This window comes from Microtus oregoni, unplaced genomic scaffold (assembly GCF_018167655.1).
Source record: "Microtus oregoni isolate MIOR12 unplaced genomic scaffold, Mior012 000017F_ref0000208, whole genome shotgun sequence".
NCBI classification, from domain to species: domain Eukaryota; kingdom Metazoa; phylum Chordata; class Mammalia; order Rodentia; family Cricetidae; genus Microtus; species Microtus oregoni.
Window position 1 is genome coordinate 30,234,031 of NW_024543076.1, and position 20,781 is coordinate 30,254,811.

Here is a 20,781-nt window from a genome sequence, read left to right on the forward strand (position 1 = left end):
AATATTCCTATCACAAAGCACTGCTATACAGCAACACAAAGGAAGACGTGTAACCAAACACACATAAAGTGAATGACTTTTACAAAGATGACACAAGGAAAAAAAACAACAAAATGTGCACATGCTCACACCTGCATCAAGTTCAAGAACCAGGCGAACAAAACCTGATGTTCTAGGATGCGCACACAGGAGGTATCAATATAGAGGAAAGATAATTGCCATGAAAGCAAAGGTAGCTGGACTATGAGAGGCTCAGGACAGAGGCGCTCCTGAACTCCTGAAAATGCTTCGTTCCCTAAAGTGGGCTGTGGTTACTGCCATGGCATGAGTGCTTACGTCTCCCTTAATCCATATGTTAAAATTCTAACCCCCCCCAAAGGGTTGGCATTCAGAGAGTGGACACCTCATGAACGGGATTAGTGTCCTAACTAAAGAGACTCGAGCACCCCCTGTTCTCTCCATCATATAAGGGTGTAGTGCAAATGTACCATCTATGAGAAACAGACCTTCACCGGATACCAAATCCACGATCCCCTTGATTTTGGACTCCTTGCTTCTAGAACTGTGAGAAACCCATCCCTCCTGCTCACAAACCACTCCGTGCATGGTAATCATATTTCATCAGCCTGAATAGACCAAGCAAGTCTTACACTTATTCCTTTCCTCTAAAATTGTGACCACTGACCTACTTGGAATCATTATATTTCATTGTAGAAAAATAAAGACATGGGGATGGAGAGATGGCTCAGCTGTTAAGAGCACACACTCTTCTTGCAGAGGACCCAAGTTCAATTCCCAGGAATGGGCAGCCCCACAACCACCTGTAACCCTAGTCCAGGGAGAACTGGCCCTGTGGACCATCAAGGCTATCAGCATTCACATGAGTGAACACACTTCAAAACTAATAATAAAATGAATCTTTATTTTAAACAATGAAAAAATAAAGACACAGTCAGATTACGCCACCCCCACCCTTACAAATTAAATGAGAGACATACATCCTAATAGAAAATCTCAGTAAAATAATTCTACAAGGTGCTAGGAAAACACGGGGGAGGGGTGAGCTGAGTCTCCCCTGGGAGAGGCCAGGGAGAGCTCTCACGGGGCAGTTTTCAGCAGGTATTCACTAGAAGAGGCCGAATGTATCTAATGGACCAGTGCAGAGAGAACATCTGAAAAAGGAAATACACGCGAAGGCACGAGGTCATGGCATTGGGTATTCACGACACTTCAAAAATACCAAGAGTGTGCAATGCAAGACGTTGGGAGGTGATGGGGTGCAGGAAGAGAGGCTAAGAGACCAGGAAAAGAGGCTCAGATTATGTATCTGAGCAATGAGAGGCCACTGGGGAATTCTGAGTTGGGTCGGATGAGAGTTCTGTGTTGTGAAGACCATTGCTGAAGTGAGATACAAGATAGCCTTGATGGAGTGAGAACTAGAGTTTGAAGTGGTGAGAAGGGTGATTGCGAGGGCCCAGGATTGCCACAGGGAAGCACCGCACTAACAGCACAGAAAATTAGATTAAGAGGCTGGGGAGAGCAGGAAAGCTAGTGTCTGAAATTCAGTAGAACAAGGACCCGGAGAGGAAGACAATGTGTAGACAACAGTTTAGTGATCTCTGCTGCGGACAGGAGTGTGAGGGGCCCAGAGAAGAAGCAGGTGGAGGCCTCCCATGGGGCACTGGGACCTGTAAGCAGAGCCACGCTGAGAGATTTCTGGTATAGTTCAATCCGAGAGGGAGGATGTTCTCAGATGATGTAGTGAGGAAAGGAGAAAGGCCCCTGAAGAGAACCAGTGTTAATGCGTTATGATGAAGAGGTGTGCCCATAGAGAAAGCTAAAACCCAGACAGAGGCAAGAGGAAAGCCAGGGGAGAACAATGCCATAAAGGGACTGAAAGTAACCAGCTAATCATCAACACCCAGGTGTCCACATTTCATGTGAGAGTCATTCCCAGGTACGTCTAAGTAGCTATGTCTGGACTATCTTGGGACTGGTGGCCCAGTTCCTCCATCACCCCCACACCACCATCTTGGTCTCTCTAATGGTTCTACTTTCTTCGTGGGGGGAAATACAAAGGCAGGTCCTCTAGGGCGAAGTTACTGTCCTGGTACCAGCTGTCTGAACGTAATATCATGGTCTTTTCTGGCACCCTCCTTCCCTTTCCTGAGACCCCAGACCTCAAAGAGCCAACACCCTGTTCCCCAGTGCCCCAGGGGTAGCCTCTGCCTGACACTGCCTCTTGTCTAGCCCTCTAGGGGACTGTTCTGTGGTCTGTAAGCTTCTGATTCAAGCACTCCCTAGGTACCATAATCCCTAGAACTTGGGGTATCATAGTGTCTATGTGTGTCGGGGATGGGGTGGGGGTGCATCAATCTGTGCTGAAGAACGTCTCTGGCATGCTTGCAGGAGAGGGCAAAGGGCAGAATGGGGTGGGGCAGAAGGGAAATGCTGCTTTCTCCCAGCCCAGGATCCAAAGACCTAAGTTCTGGTGAAAGAGATCCATGCAACTGCTGGTGTCTGAGAATTCCAAATAAGATAAAACCCTGCCCTGCCACCTGCAAGATGTATGTCCTTGGTAAATTTTGCAGCGTTTCCAGAACTCAGATTTTTCTCCTCCTGTCAAGTATGCACAGTAATAATACCATTATCACAGAACTGTAAGGAGCAAATGCGTTAGGACGTAAGAAGACCGGAGAACGGAGTCTGACCCACCACATGCACTCCAGAAACACTGGGCTGTCGTTACCACCACCACTACTTAAGATAATGTTATTAGCCGGGGAAGCGATGATGCATGCCTTTAATCCCAGCACTCGGGAGGCAGAGGCAGGCAGATCTCTGTGAATTCAAGGCCAGCCTGGTCTACAGGAGCTAGTGCCAGGACAGGCTCCAAAGCTACAGCGAAACCCTGTCCCTAAAAACAAACAAAAAAAATGTTATTATATTTGTGTGCCTGTGTGTGTGTGCGTGTGTGCATGCCGCAGGGCACATGTGGAGGTCTGAGGACAACTGTGGATGCTGATTCTCCCTGCCCACCACATGGGTCCCAGTGATCAAGCTCAGGTCCCCATGCTGCATGACAAACACCTTTACCTGCCAAGCCACTTCACCAGCCCATCATCACTATCATTCTTAAAACTGTGAATATTGCTGTGATACACTTAATATCAATAAATTGGATACATTTGCACAAACATATAAAGATTAATCAGGCAAATTTTAATGAATGAGACTGAATTTAAGCAGCCTATGTGGCCCAACATAAACTTGTACATGTTCTTTAATAAGCAAACCTTTGATACTTAGTCATGTGTGTCCTTAATTACAACACTCACATACTTAGCTGTACATATATGTAGTATTATAATACATGTCGAATACACGTATGTAATACTTTAATACATGTCTGTAACATATATGTAATATCAAAATACATATCACTAAGGTGCTCAGCGTTGACCCAGCAGAAGACTCTGCCTTGGGATAAGCGTCCTAGGAATGCCCTACCGTCTTGAGGTGGAAATCTTTGGGGTACTCATCTTTAAAGGAAACTGATGCATTAATTGCTCTCTTGGGGTACCACTCTTCCCAAACAGATCTTGATGTTTTTACTCAGGGTATGATCTCCCTTGCCCTTATAAAGCTAGGGCTACAATTTCATTGAGAGTCACCTAATCTCTGAATGTTTCAGAAACTAGATGAACTTTTCCTCTTGACGCCACTGTTAGCTAGAGTTGTAAATAGACACATAATATGCCTGCGCTGAGAGCCTTCCTAGCATCCACAGAACCCTGAACTGAAGGAAAGAGGGGAAAAGGAAGCAACAGTTCACTCCTCAGAGAGCTCCACTGTGCTGTCACTGAATTAAGAATGACGGGTTTCTACAGTACATGACGCTAGCCCTGGCATCATACTGGCCACTGCCTGCTGTGTTTGTTTCTGTCTTTCCTAAACACACACATGTAATAGGAGGCCACTTGTTTGTTACTGGCTGCTCAGCCCTGAAATAACTACACAGAAACTGTATTAATTAAATCACTATTTGCCCTATTAGCCCTAGTTTCTTATTGGCTAGCTCTTACATCTTAATTTAACCCATTTCTATTAATCTGTGTATCACCATGTGGTTATGGCCTACTGGCAAGGTTCCATCTGGCTTCTGCCTCTGGCAGAGCTACATGGCTTCTCTTTGACTCTGCCTTCTTTATCCCAGCATTCAGTTTAGTTTTCCCTGCATAGCTCTGTTCTGCCCTGCTATAGACTCAAAACAGTTTCTTTATTCATTAGCCAATAAAAGCAACACATATACAGAACAATCTCCCACATTACTCTCTCTCTCTCTCTCTCTCTCTCTCTCTCTCTCTCTCTCTCACACACACACACACACACACACACACACACTTGCATATACACACACACACTCATACACACTTACACAATACTTAAATACATACTCATACACACTCGCATGCATACACTTGAAAACACACACACACTGATGCCAATTACCTGTCAGGTATTTTGTTAACTACCTTTTCTATAGTAATTCATTTCATTCTCAACCTTTTGTGGATTTCAACAGGCTAGAATCAGAGTAGGTCTTATACAGAGAAGAAACTTGTGTTCAGGGCTCAGTTTAATTAGAAGTGCTGGCATCTGTGAGAGTTTGAATGAGAACGTCCTCCACAGTCCCAGGCATTTGAACACTTGGTTTCCAGTTGGTGGCGCTTTTAGGGAGGGTTAGGAGGTGCAGCCTCCTAAGAGGAAGTGTGCCACTGGAGGCAAGCTTTGAGAGCTTAAAGCCTCACACCATGCCCAGTGTGCTCTCTCTCTGTCATACTCACGACTGAGATGTGAAAGCTGCCTCCAGCTTGCTGTCATGCTTCCACTCTGACTTCATGGATCTTATCCTTTGGGAACCATAAGACAGAAGAAACTCTTCTGTAAAGTGCTTTGCTCATAGTATTTTAGCAGAGAAACAGGAAGTAGCTAATACAACATACCACTATGCATGGGTCTTAGGGAGGGAGAGAGGATGGTGTCCACACCACACTTTTGGAGTGGTAGAGAAGACAAATCAATTACGTTTACTTAGCTTTATAAAAAGACTGTGCTTCTAATTTTACAGCACAAAAATAAAAGCCTTCCTCTTGCCTCTGGCCCAGGATAAATTATTGTTTAAGGTTCCCACCATCTTTTACAAGCATTTTCTTTTAGAGAGCAAGTATCCATTACCATCAGGGCAGAACAACTAAAGAGATTAATTTAAAAATCCAAAACTCAAATGCTGGCAACTATTAAATGGTCCAAGAATAGAAAATACAGTAAGTTCACCTTCCCCTAAACTGTGCATCATACAAAGAATAACAGTGTAAGATACCTGCATCTCTTTCAGTTTGGAATGTCTCATCTTCACTGTCTCAGGAGCCCTTTCAAAGGCAAGCAGCTTGCTGTAGCACTGGGATTAATTAACGGAATCCCTTCCCTTAGAATTGTGTGACTGTTTTAAGACAGAGAAAAAAAATATTTCTTTCCACCCATCATATTCCATAACATACCTTCAAACTGCAATGGACTTCATACTAAAAGGGATTGTGTGTATCTTCGTCTCTCTCCCTCTCTCCCTTCTCTATCTATCTATCTATCTATCTATCTATCTCTCCCTCCCTCTTTCTCCCTTGCCCTCCCTCCCTTCCTCCCTTGCCCTCCCTCCCTTCCTCACCCCCCTTCTCTTTGTGTAAAACTGTCATGGTACACGATTCCGGTACAGGAAGAGAGGCCTGTAGGCAGAGTAGGGCCACACAGGAACTTTTAGAGATTTTCCTGAGACTTTTCCTGACAGAGCAGTAGCCTGGCACATGGCTGCTGCCAAGCAGCTGACTGATTTTCCCCTCTAGAGCTCTTAGTCTGAGAATACAGTGTTCAAAGGGGTCCTCAGGGGCCTCTACTTTCTGTCATGTAACAGCTACTGCATAGCTCAAATGGGATCACCGAACCAAAGCAATGGAGAAAGTTTTTGAATTCTAGTATGACCTTGCTGGAATGATTAAAACGCTTTCAAAAATCTTGCCTCCACACTGCCTTTGGGTTAGATCCTGTATGTGGTCCATACATAGGCCTCATAGACCCGACTGATCTCATCAGCCCGTCACACAGCATCAGCTATGCCAACACAGGCAGCCCCGAGAGAAACACAGCAGCCTAACCTCAAGGATTTGAAGTCTCAGGCACTGGAGGAAAGGTGATGAAAAGCAACATTCAGAGAGAACAACCATGTTTTTCACTCCAGGTTTCTGATGAACTCAGCTGAATTGATGCATGAGCACCAATGCCCAGCTGTGTCGTGACAGGGACTTCAAAATCAAATTGATATCGTTTCATCTTTGGCTTTCAAACCTAGCAGAGATGTCTGAGTCAATACCACAAAACCACAGAGATCAACGGGAAAATGCTGAGATAGCTACTTCATCTTCTGGCTCTGGGAAACAGGAGGGAAAGCGCCTTAGGAAATTACCACAGAGGTGGGGGGCAGACCAAACTCACAGGACAGCAATGGGATCTCATTAACGTTTTCAGTTACCAAAAATAAGCTGCAAGCGAAGACGTCAGCATCAGGTGTCCACACTCAGTTCCTGTTCGTGGCACAGATCTGGGCCTGTGCCAACTGCAAAGCCCTCCTTGGAGCCCTTCAGAAAAGATCTGTTTTCTCTCAGCAACTTTCAGCTGCCTGTGTTCATTTTGTTCAAATCCTGCCGTTCCCAGAGCTTTCCCACCAGGAAGAGCAACCATCATGATGATATCCTCCCAACTTTCCCCACACCCACGGAAAATCCCTGACCGGCTCCACGGGTTTCCCTAGCTGGTCCGAATGGAGTCATATAAAACATGTCCCAGTCTCCTGCCACTTTTGCGTGTTTTCCAGGCTTGTCCATGTTAGAGCATGGCTTCATTCTTCATTTCTGCTGAGAGCCAAACGACACTGCATTGGATTCGTACCTTGTTCTTTGTTCATACAGCAGGTGATGGACTCACGGGGTTACGCCCACACTGGGGATATTATGAATAGTGTTATGAGAATCCATATAGAATGCCTTGCCTATGTGGCCATAAGTTTCATTTCTTTGGAAGCATGCCTAGGAGTGGAATGTCCAGATCATATGCTTAAAGATACGTTGAACTGTTCTCCAAAGTGGCTACGTCATTTGATGTTCCCATCAACAGTGCACAGGAATTCTATTCCTCCACATTGTTACTAACGGCTTTTAGAGGCAATATTTGATTGTGGCCAAACAGGTGTGAGTTACAGGATCTCTTGCTGTGGCTTTGACCAATTCCTTTGATAACTAATTACATCAGATGTCTTTTCCTCTGCTTGTTTGAGCCGGTTGGAAACCTTCTCTGGAGAAATGTCTATTCATCTTTTCCCCATTTCTTAAAGTTGGCATATTTGCATATTGTTCTTTTTATTATTGATCTATAGGTTTTTAACTATACTAGACACAGCTGCCTTAGCCCTTATATGATTTGCAAATATTTTTCCTTATTCTATGGGATATCTGTTTTACTTTCTTGATGTTGTCCTTTGATACAAAAGTTTTTAATATTGATAAAACCCAATTTATTTGTTTTCCCCTATTGCCTACATTGTTTAGTCTAAGAGCACAATGACTTGTGTGTCTGCTTATTGCTAGGAATATTGTAAGTCTTGTATATTATGCTTTGATCCATTTTGCACTTGTTGAATATGATATGAAGGGTAAATTTAATTCTCCCTCAGGTACCTACCTGCCTGTCTCAGAGTGACTTGTAAGAATGATTATTCATTCCTCCCATTGAATAATCTTTTTTATTTTTAATTTTTATAAATGTATTTATTTATTAAAGATTTCTGTCTCTTCCCCGCCACTGCCTCCCATTTCCCTCCCCCTCCCCGAATCAAGTCCTCCTCCCTCGTCAGCCCAAAGAGCAATCATGGTTCCCTGTCCTGTGGGAAGTCCAAGGAACCCCCACCACCATCCAGGTCTAGTAAGGTGAGCATCCAAACTGCCTAGGCTCCCACAAAGCCAGTACTTGCAGTAGGATCAAAAACCCATTGCCATTGTTCTTGAGTTCTCAGTAGTCCTCATCGTCCGCTATGTTCAGCGAGTTCGGTTTTATCCCAGGCTTTTTCAGACCCAGGCCAGCTGGCCTTGGTGAATTCCCGATAGAACATCCCCATTGTCTCAGTGTGTGGGTGTAGCCCTCGCGGTCCTGAGTTCCTTGCTCGTGCTCTCTCTCCTTCTGCTCCTGATTTGGACCTTGAGATTTTTGTCCGGTGCTCCAATGTGGGTCTCTGTCTCCTTTCATCACCTGATGAAGGTTAATATTCAGGAGGATGCCTATATGTTTTTCTTTGGGTTCTCCTTATTTAGCTTTTCTAGGATCACTAATTATAGGCTCAATGTCCTTTGTTTATGGCTAGAAACCAAATATGAGTGAGTACATCCCATGCTTCTCTTTTTGGGTCTGGCTTACCTCACTCAGGATAGTGTTTTCTATCCCATTGAATAATCTTGAAGCTCTGACCAGCCTGTAGATTGGCATTGAGCAAATAGCTCAGTTGATAAATTACTTGCCAAGCAAAGCCAAAAGCTGGAGTTCAGATCTTCCACACCCATATAAAAGCTAGGCAGACATGGAAGTCCACCTGTAATCCCAGTGCTCAGGAATACAGCATCCCCAGGGAAAGCTGACCCTTAGACCAGTGATTCTCAACTGTGGATTGTCACCCCTTTGGAAAAACTCTATGTCCAAAAAAATGTTTACACTGTAACTCATGACAGTTGCAAAATTATAGTTATGAAGCAGCATTGGAAGTAAGTTTATGACTGGGGAGTCATCACAACATGAGGAACTGTATTAAAGGGTTGCAACATTAGGATGGCTGAGAACCACTGAGTTAGACTATCCAGCTCTAGGTTCAGTAAGAGACCTTGTCTTAGTAAACAAAGTGGAGAGTGGTCAGGAACAGACACACACACACACACATCAACCTCTAGCCAGCACGCTCAAGTACACACATGCATGTGCACTCACACGCATATGAACACACATGAACATACACAACACATGAAAATACTCTACTGATCGCAAGTACGTAAGCTTATTTCTGGGTTCCCAATTCTATTTCCATAATACCTTTATCTCTTTTAAGCCAGTAGTTTCATACCATTTTGACTATTGGAAATTTTTTAATGTCGTTTGCACTGAATCTATCCATCAATTTGAAAAATATCAATTCTTCCAGTCCTTGAGTATAAATAAAGTATATCTTCTAGTAGACTAAGTTGTATACATTTATCATGTATAGTGTGTTATGTTGAAATATGTATATTCTTCTCAGTGGCTAAATTAAGCTAATTAACATGCATTAATCAACACACACCATTTTGTTGTGAGAACACACGGTCTACCCCACAACTTTCAGAATCTGATGTATTGTTGTAACTATGGTTGGCGGTAGGTATCATTTTGCATGACAATATTTTTTAGTTACTCCTCTACCTAAGTGAAATCCTTGCTCTGATGAGCTTGTCCTTCAACAATATTCTATAGCTTTCAGAATACATGCTTTGCACACATTTGTTAAATTCCTAAGACTCTTATTCTCTTGCTGCCAGTGTTAATGGAACTGTTTCCTTAGCTTGTTCTGGGATCATTGTTGATGTATACAAATACAGTTGGTTTTGGTATATTTATCTTCTATTTTGCAGTTCTGCTGAGCACACTCAGTAGTTCGATTAGGGAAGCTTTTCTAATGAATGTCTTGGGATTTTCTCCATGAAAAATATGTAATGTATGAAGAGAGCCCTTCTCGTTCTCCCTTCCTGACATGAATGGCCTTTATTTCCCTTCCTACACAGTGATCCAACTAGAACCCCCAGTGCAATAGGAAAATGGCAAGCACAGATGTACATATCTTTGTCCTATCCAAGGAGGAAGGTGTCTTCAATTACTACAAGGCATGTTAGCTATGTTCTTCCGTTTATCACAGTGTGTCTTCAATCTCCAAACTACTTAAGCAGAACTTTACCAAAAAAGAATGCCCATTGTTTGCAAGAATATTATTAAGCTTAAATTTTAGGAAACTTATAAGAACATAATTTTTAATTTAATCCCTTAATAAATACAATAAATCATCTAAAATTCAAATATTTACTAGCAACCCTCTATTGAACCAACTATGCAATGGAGACTATTCTCAACTGGAGACACATAGTGAATAAAACTAGCGTGGGTTCTTGCCCATGTTGAATTTATAGTCTAATGTGGCAAATAAGAAACTAATAACTAAGCAAATTACCCAAGTGATAGAAGGGAAAAAGAATTACAGTGAAAATTATTCTCAGTACAGTAAGAGGAATAAAGAGTGTAGAGAATAGTGGCATTTTTAAACGGGAGAGGGTCATTTGAGCCAAAGCAAAGTAATACAGGGAGGGCAGTGTTCATGAGGATTATGTCATATCTCACTTATACAATTATGCACTGATCTTACCTCAGTATTCACAAGGATCGTCACACCTCACTTAGACACTTTCACACTTATACACTGAGCTTATCTCAGTATCACAGGATTAAGTCACACCTCACTTGCACACTTATACATTTGTCTTAACTCAGTAGTCATGAGATGATGTGGAAGCCTTCTGTATATGTATTTCTTTTATTGGTTAATGAATAAAGAAGCTGCTTGGGCCTATGACAGGGCAGAATAGAGCTAGGCAGGAAGACTAAATTGAATACTGGGAGAAAGTAGGTGGAGTCAAGGAGACTTCATGTAGCCGCCGAAGGTGACAGACACTGGCCGAAACCTTACCGGTAAACCACGAGGTTCATGGTAAAATACAAAATAATAGGAATGGGTTAATTTAAGACATAGAGTTAGTTAAATAAGAATCCTAAGCTAATAGGCTAAACAGTATTTTAATTAATACAGTTCCTGAGTGAGTATTTTGGGTTTGGGCAGTTGGGAAACAAATGAGCAGTCTCCACCTAAAACAAGGATTAATTCACACCTCACTTACACACTTATACATTAATCTTAACTCAGTATTCACGAGAATTAAGTTACCTCAGTAACACACTGATTTCACCTCTCCGTGAACAGAACCCAGAGGCACCAAAATTCAGAAAATTTTATAATTTAAAGGAACTTTTAAACAAATCACTCATCTTTCTTTGTTCTAATGCAAGGATCCAAACCAGAAAACATAAGAAGGGCAAGGCAGTAACAGATGGGATAAAAAAACAGACCTAGCAGCTACACACTGGACTGGATGATTTGAGGGGAGAATGTTTGTCTGGTTGGTTGGATTTCAAGACAGAATTTCTCTGTGTTCCCTGGATGACCTAGAAGTCGCTCTGTAGACTAGGCTTTTCTCCAACTTAGAGTTTTGCCTGTCTCTGCCTCCCTGAGTGCTGGAATTAAAGATGTGCACCACCACTGCCCAGCTGGACCGTTTATTCGAAGATGTAGTTTTGTTTGAGTCATGCGTAATTCTATCAGACAATGAAAACTACACTAAAGATGTCTAATAATAAAGTTGATTAAGAACAGAAACTTACTCTACAGTAACTTCATGGTCTGAGCATTCATCCTTAAAGAACAACAATCTTGCATCGATGAGAACATGTGGTTCACGTACTAATGAATTAGTCAGTCTTGCAGAGAGTAACCATAGGTCAGAAAGCATCAGAACAGAGTCAGAGCGTGGTTGCCAGGCACCCTCGCAGACACATCTGTAGTCATCGCTAATTACCCAGTGCTCTTCTCTCGTTATTGCTCAGACCTCGTCTACCCTGAGTTTTGAATAGTAAAGATCATATATTTTTTTCAGACATACCTTCTCATTGGAATGTGAAAATACAGCTTGGATAACTAAAAATAAAGTAAATGCAATAAAGACTTTACATCTAATCTCAGAGGCACAGGGGAACCAACAAAGGAATAAACTAGAGTGCCAGGGTGTTGGTGTAATTATCCCCCAACTAAACGCCGAAGTTTGGGCTCACAGTGTGACAGTCATTGATTCACCAACCACCCCAGTGCTCCTCCCCAATGCTGGTGGAGGAGCCTTCAGGAGGATCAAAGAGAGCATTGAGTCTTTACACATTTTCATTTTGACCAAAATGAAGGATGCAAAGCAACTGCCATACAGTTTCCACAACTGAAGAGAGATGAGTTACTGACAGCTCAGCATTGCACAGAACCTGAATGGCAGGAAAGTGGGCAGAACAAAGAGAAGGATTTCCAAAGGCAGCTTAAGCTTCTGCCCAGTGGAGAAAATAAGACAGAGGCTCGCCTTCAGCGTGCATCCTTTGAAAAACCATTCCCACATCAGGGAAACTGGCTCAGGAATTTTTTATTCTTTTAATTTGTTGACTTTTGGTTCTTATTGTTCATATATACTATTTGTTTATTTTTCATCATTACCACTACTACTACTTCAACGATGACGACGATGATTGTGGTTTTGCCTGCATGAATATCTGTGACCCATGTGCCTGTGTTGCCCTCAGAGGCCAGAAGAGAGCATTGGCTCCCCTGGACCTGGAGTTAGAGATAGTTGTGAGCTGCCATGTAGGTGCTCAGAATCAAACCTTTGGAAGAGCAGCCAGTGCACTTAACTGCAGAGCCATCTCTCCAGCCTCCTCTTGTTTGTTTCTGTTTGTTTTTATCGTAGACTTTGGAAGGAAGTGATAAGAAAGATCACTTCCTACCCTCTGATGACTTCTCTTCTTTCTCCTAGAACAGGACCCAGATGTGTGCTTTGCTATCTGCCCCTGCTGCTGTAGAGTGAAAGCAGTTATAGCCATGTGCCCATGGGGGCAGAACTACATTCTAATAAAGTTTGCTTCATAAAAACATGCAGTAGACTCTTCCATCAATAACTCATTAATTCCACAGCTAGGCTCTCAAGTGTTCTGATTCTAACTGAAGAAAAAGGGGGCAGATGTGTGTGTGTAGCCCAGACTGGCCGGGACCTTGGGAGGTTCCTGCTTCAGGCTCCCAGGTGCTAAGATTATAGGCATGGGCCTTCACACCTGACTTTCCAAGATTGTGACTGTAAATCCAGTGTGTTTTCTGCATCATGGGAGATTGGCACATACACTACCGCATGTTTAAATCATGAAGCTTTCTTCATTCTCTTGGTGATATTTTCCAAGCATTTTAATTATAGTTTTCTCTGGAAATATGTATACTCAATTTCATTAGTGAAAGAAAAATATTTCTTAGCTATAGAAACTTAGTGCCCAATCAAGTCTTTGAAAATCCATTATCTCAAAAACAAAAGGATTTTAGACTAATTTTCACCTATCACCCAAAGTTCCTTTCAAAACTTATAAATTATTATTTTTAATAACATAGGTATTTATGGAAAAATAAATGCTGCAATAAAAAGGTTAAACTCATTTATGTCATTGCTGTTGGTGATGGTACATAGTAAGTCAGTCAGGGCTACATAATGAGAAACTACCTCATTAAAAAAAAAAAAGTCCACGCCACAGCGGTATCTAGTCAACTTTCTGGTATCTTCTAAGGACTTGGTATTTACATAGTAAACATTTTAAATAATTTTAGGGAAGATGTTACTACTACTCTATATAAAACAAATAAATACTAAGTGCCCTACAAGAGAAATCTACACCTATAATGTGTCTAAAAGTCAAACACAAATTATATCCATCTTTCTGCAAATAGAGCTATGAGGGGACTTTCAGTGCAGGGACCTGAAGAATCTGTTATGCTGAAATCTAACTGGTCTAACAATAGCATAGCTAAAGACAGCTTTGCTTTGCCTCTGGCTGACAGAAAAAACACCACGGGCAGAAACTGAGTATGCCAGGAAAGGGATTTTTCTGTGGTCGGCCCTACGGTGGTTCAGGTTACAAAAGGACTTTACTTCACCTCCTAATAATGGCTTATCACATGTTTCATTATTTATATAAAAAGAGTAACAAATTTCCCGTCTGTGTGGTGATAAGCATTTCCTGTCTACACTTAAGAGCCAAGGTACTCATTAACTTTGGATGTGACTTTCATGTGTTAGCAGAAATCACTTCTGAGGAAATGAGAGATGGCGGATGGGCTGGAAGAGGGAACAGCTTGTCTTTAGCCCTGGAAGGCCAGCACTTTGTGAGCTATGGATGCTTCAATGAGCTCCTGCTTCTTTCTTTACTTGCCTGCAACGGGGATATTACACTCTATCCTCCACGTCCTCTCTTACTCTAGTCTTCTGTATGTACGTGATGAAAGTAGAAAGGGGATCATGGGAAGAGGGAAGTAGAGGCAGGGCGATGAGAACAGAATTCTGGGAAGGAGGAAGCCCATTCCTTCCAGTCCAGCCCAGACCACTGAAGAAGCAAGGTGTGACCTTCCCCGCTGAGAAAGGTACCGAGCCATGTGGCTAATATAGATAAGAATAATGGGTTAATATAAGCTACAAGAGCTAATAAGTAGCCTGAGCTAATGGGCCAATCAGTTTTATAACTTATGGAGATCTCTGTGTGATTTTCTTTAGGACTTGCTGGCTGTGGGAACCAGGCAGGACAGAAACCCCAATGAGCAGGCCCTAATGTTACACCAGAGAGCCTAGGTTCAATTTCCAGCCCTCACTCAGTGGTCCATAATCATTTGTAACTCCATTTTCAGGGAGTGGGACACCTCTTCTGGCTTCCATGAAAACCAGCTTCTCATGGTACATAGACTTACAAACAGCCAAATTGCCCATAAACATAAAAGAAAATTAAATCTTAAAAAAATTTAAATAATCTTCAGGTATGCACAGAGGACTAAATTCACTCCCTGGCATGCATACAAAGATTAAAGCTTTTCACTTTTCCAGCTTAATTTGCCTGTGCACCTTCCTACTTGGCTGGGGGTAAGATTGTTTAAAAACATCCACAAAAGCCAGACACTATGGCACTCAGGAAGTTGAGGGAAGAGGATGGGCATCAGTTAGAAACAGCTTGGACCATAGAAATGCTGAGACATCCAGGGCTACATAGTGAGACTGTTGAAACAGGAGCAGCGGGCTGCGTTCCCGGCACCCGGCCGCCCCCATGGCTAGCTTTACCCGAAATAATTACATGGACACTATATTCTTTTAAACATCGCTTGGCCCATTTCGATCTAGCCTCTTCTAGGCTAGCTCTCGCACCTGGACTAGCCCATTTCTTATAATCTGTGTAGCCCACGAGCTGGCTTACCAGGAATGATCTTAACCTGCATCTGCCTGGAGTGGGAGAATCATGGTGAGTCCTTGACTCTGTTTCTTTCTCCCAGCATTCTGTTCTGTTTACTCCTCCCACCTATGTTTTAACCTATGAGGGCCAAGCAGTTTCTTTATTGCTTAACCAATGAAATCAACAGATTGATATATGACACTCCCACATCAGTGAGACCTTGCGTCGAAAACCGTCAGTTCACTACTTTAAATTTGATTAGTAGGATTGTTTGGAATTAGAAAATCCAACAATGACTTCTAATGGAAACGTAAATATAACAAAATAGCAGAATATAAATAGAAGAAAAATAGTTTTGCTGAGCATATATTATGTACCAAATATGGTAGGATAAAATAATTCTGTGTATCTTTATAGAAACCCCAGGAAAGAAACTCAGTTTTTACAATGGAAGTGTTTAACAGGATCCAGGTGGGGGTCTGTGGATGACATGGGAACACACACAGCAAAGGAAAGCTAGTCACAGTCACAGTGTGTGGGTCGTGACAGTACCATCAAAGCCAGAGTGATGAATTAGTTAATAAATTCCCCTGTAAGATAGCCATATAACTTTCTGGGAAATGTGTGAGCAAACGTCCATATGGCACACAAATTGTTTATCTAGTAGCCTAAGAAAAATTATTTAATCTAAAAATTTTAAAGCAAAAAGAATCATAGAGTTCATTCCAGTTCATATACAACAGACCCAGAGGGAAAGGGCCCCTAGTCTAGGCAGATCATCATGTTCGCTGATGTCCACATGGTGAAGGCATGGTCACCAATGTGTGGTGTGATTGGGAGGGGCAGAACGTTTAAGATATAGAGCCTGGTAGAAGGAGGGCAAAGCAATGCAGTGTGCCCTTGGAGGAGACACTGGGACCCTCCTCCTTGACTGCTTCTGTTTGCTACCTGGCCACTGAAACACAACATTGCCTCCCACAGGCCAGCTGTGTGGTCACGGGCCTGATGAGTTTTCACCCGGTTTATTCTATGACTTCCTAAGATCCTTGGAGAGCCCTGCTGTTGAAGTTTATTATACAGAGGGATCCAGGGAATAAAAAAAATATAGAAAACTTAAGTTATTTCAGAATTCAGCGAGTATTTTAAAAATATAAAATATTTCAGTCAAGACCTTTGGACTCTGGCTGCCTGGTGTTCCTCACAGATGTCAATGGGGCTTGATGTGAGAAAGTGGGACAGTCGGAAGCAGGCTTTTACTGTAGGATGGGCTGCCAGGGGCACATACTTACTGCTGCCACCATCCATCCCCCACCAACATGACCTTGTCTGCAACTGCATGGGTCATTCTAGCAAACACCTGTTTCACTACAGACCTTTGAGCACCAGCTAAGCATCTGTCCTTTGGCACGTCACATGGTCTGCCATGTGGTAGCATGCAGACATTTCCTCCATTAACTGACTAACAAGAAAGAGAAGAGAATGACTACCTTGGTGTTTTCCACTATGACCTTTTACAGAAACCCTCCTGCTGCCAGTGAAGTGGCTCAGTGGGGTAAAAGGACTTGCTAGCCAAGCCTGATTGGGGATCAACCTGAGTTTGATCCCCCAAACTCACATAAAGATGGTAGGAAAGAAACAACTCTAAAAGGTTGTCCTCTAGCTTGCATACACATGAATCATGGTATGCAAATATCCTTAGTCTCTCTCTCTCTCTCTCTCTCTCTCTCTCTCTCTCTCTCTCTCACACACACACACACACACACACACACTCACACACACACACACTATAGAATAATAAAACTTAAATTAAAATTTTTTTCTTGAGCACTAAAGATAAACAAATCTATCTTGGTGTCATGAATATCTTTCCATTCAAAAGACACAGAGTCTCTAACTGCTTTTCTGTCTCTGACAGCCCGTATTCTTTTCCACATGGGCTGAAGTGTTAGCAGAGGGCAGACTCCAGCAGAGGCCACAGAAAGCTGATTTGCAAGCATGTCCCCTTCCTTCTCTCAGGGGTTCCTATGTGCTACCAGCTAGGCTCTTGAAGCCAATGCCATTGCCTAACCTTGAAAATGGGGAGGCTTCTAGGCCACCCACACTCTATTTGTATTAAAACTTAACATCAGCATTAAAAAGAAAATCTATTCTATGCCGATGTTTATAAAACTACCACAAAACTGAATTTTTAGCTATTTTTATAACACGGAAAAACTAGTTTTAGAAAAACTGCAATTGTACACAGAAGGATGATATAAGTCATAACAGGTTCACACTGCCCCTACATCTAAGATGTGGCGATTGTCAAAAGCTGTGGTCCAAGCTCTGGGGCACTGCCTTGCATTTTAGCCACAAAACTGCAAATCAGTAAAATGCACAGAAAAGCGAAATGATAATGATAATAATAATTATTATAATAATATCCTAACCTAATCCCGTTTCTGCAGAAGAGGATTTGATTATCTTAAGAACAATTCTCCAAGTCTATGTGTCTAACTTTTTGTCACCATGTCCCCCTAGGGGCAGGATCCCAGGCAAAGGTGGCACAGAAAGCTCACGATGCTTCAAAACCAAATGCTACTGAGCCAGTTCAGCAGCAAGGGCTCCTGCAGAGCGGGACAGAGGTAGAACACCATCAGAGCATGTCAGAATAGTGAAAATCTGAATGAGCACAATGACAATGACACTGCCTCTCCTACTGCTTCAGGTAGACAGTGGAACGACTATAGTCTCAAGAAACACACGACTCTAGTGTTTATTTGCCTTTAAGTGGGTTAGTTAAGCCTCCCGGATGTTGCTTCCTCCTTTAGAAAAATGGGCATAATTAACAGTATCTACAGAATAGGCTTTAATAACATGGACTAGGCAATGCCACTCATACAAGAAGCTTAGTGTCTCATACTTTGAAAACAATAAATGTCATGTGTAGGCCATGAAATGAGAAGCGAGAACATGGGAGAGAAGGAAGAACTCGCAGGGCGGGACCAGGAAACTGCAGATGCTTGTGACATGAAAACGGAAGCGGGAAGTCTATTCAAAGTGAAGTCACCAGCAAAAGGAGGACCCAGGAAGATGGGAAAACAATTGGGGCTAGTGGGGGAGAAGGACAAAGTAGAACAACCAAGCATGACACCTATATATGAAAATGCCACAACAGAGTCCATTATTCTTTATGCTAACTTTAAGTCATCTAAACAAGGGAAAAAATAGATGTCAATTGATGTTTCATAATCATTACTGCAGTAGTTTCCATCTCAGACCTGCTCAGTCTATAGAGCTATACATGGAAGCTGCAATCAGTAAACCGTCGTTTACTTTCCCGTACTGGGACAGAGTTGTGAGTTTCCACTACACTGTGAACCTGTTTGAAGTCACCTCACTAGAGAGCTGCAGTAGTTGGCTTGGTCCTCCTGACACAGGAGAGATCCTACTGTAAATGGGAGGTAAATGGTCTGCCTGAGGTCGCACAGCCAGAGACAAGTAGGGAAAGGACTCGAGGTCACACTGTCCAACTGATACTTCGTGATTCATCTCACCAAAACATCAATTTCATAATATTTTATTCAAGCAGTGTGACTCTGACTGGGTTAGCCAGGAGACTGAGTACACAGGGCGTGGGACCTGAGGCCCAGACCCACTCTGGAGAGATATCCACACAGACTGGAATGGGCTGAGCAGAGTGTTGTGATGACACCCACATCAGGGACTAACATTGTCACCCGTGCCTGGACATAGGGTCCTCCAGGGTGACTTGTGAAACTAAGCAGTGCTGGTGCTCCCAGAGAAAACTTCCGAGTCCCCATGCCAGAGATGATCGCCATATCTGCCTGGCTGGCTCTTCCGTTAAACCTGCCCATGAACTGCTCTTGCTTTCTTTCTTCCTCATTCTATCCCCACTAGAACCAGATTTATCTTATCTCCTCCCCCACCTTCCATCATCCTGCCTGACTCGTTCTGCTCCTCTGACTCCAGATAGATAATTTTGACTATTGAGAGATAGATGGATAGATAGATAGATAGATAGATAGATAGATAGCCTGCCAGCCTGGTTAAAGATATTTTGCCATGAAAACACTAAAATACCATTACCCTACCAGCCAAAATAATCTCTGGAACCAAAATCTTCTATTATCAAAGCAGCTTGGGGGAAGGTTTATTTTCAATTATTTGATTTTAATTGGCAAAAATTATATATGTGGTGCAATGTGTTACACTCATATATGTACATATTGTATAATTATTAAATAAAATAACATATCCATCAGCCCATGGTGTTCTTTTGTAATGAGAACATTTAAAATTTCCTTTGAGCAACATTTAAGTGTGTATTAACTGCTAACTGTAGCTTCCATTCTGTACCATCAGTTCCTGAGCAGCCTTTCCTAACTCAGTTCATAAGTTTTGTCTCCCCTGTCAGATCCAGAAGCAATGGGAACGCTGGCTTGAGTCTTTATGGCTCTCTGTCCTCTGCAAGACACAGAGCACCATCCAGGGCTTGTGTCAAATGACAACATGAACGAGTTCATTTTCCCAGACCCAGCTTCTGGCTTGTGTCTAGAACAGTTTTTGACCAAGAAATTGCTTGGGCTGAGATAATTACTCAAATAATTTTTTTCGAAAATAATTGGTATGTCTGGGGTGTAGCTCAGTGGTGGAGGACATTCCAGCATGCATGATGTCCTTGGGTTCAATCAATAACAATGAAAAGAGAGCTTACTTTAAAAAAAAAACAAAAAAACAAAACTTTGTTACTTACGAAATTAGCACTATTGTAAAAATCTTTTTTTTTTTCCCAGAAAAAGTTCTTAATTTTCCACTTCAATCTGCACGCAGAGGAAGGGCTTCAGAAGACAAAAGAAATTCTCAAAGTCTTCTTTTAAAAATTAAAATCTGTGTTCAGAGGGTAAGAGGGAACTGCTTTAAGAAGAGTTTTAAAGAAATTGTTATGCTTTTAATGTCACTGTAACTTAATCAGGCACCATCTGCTCTTGCCCAGCCGGCATTGTTCCTGAATTTACTTCTTGTCTATGAATCAAACGACAATAAGTCAAGAGCGAGTGCTCGGAGCCATTGGGAAGACAACGGACTATGAAACCGAGAAGCCCTGGGCGAGGTTTTCAGAGAACTGTTGGTGACAAAGGACGAATCCTGATGGATGTTGCAACCAGGATGGAATCTCACTTAGTCACATGTCTTCTCCCATCGCGGAGTTCTAGCGTGGGCTGTGGGGGAGACAGCCTCATTTACACAAGCGTCTCTCTACCCTGTCGCTGGGGAGCGCCACGCCCAACCCTCCAGATCCCACTGAACTTCTTGCTCCAGTTTTCCTCGAAGAGTTGTCTAGCTACCCGTACTCAGAGATGGCTCCATCGGTCCACATCCGCTTCAGCCGCCCTGCCTTGGAGCCCTGCGGTGAAAACTGCCCGGTGGCAGCCACGGGATGACCTAGACAGCTCTAGACGGTCTAGTGTGGCTGGAATTCGGCTGAATACCATGACTGAATCCCTGCATTTAACCAAAGGAAAACTGTTCGTGGGAAAGGTAGGTTTCTGT

At 42.6% G+C, this 20,781-nt stretch overlaps 1 protein-coding gene across 2 annotated transcripts in view; it reads right to left on the bottom strand.

The window, feature by feature from the left end:
• The window catches only part of Slco5a1 (solute carrier organic anion transporter family member 5A1), a 136,154-nt gene that overhangs the window by 31,716 nt on the left and 83,657 nt on the right, over positions 1-20,781 (bottom strand). The window lies entirely within an intron of this gene.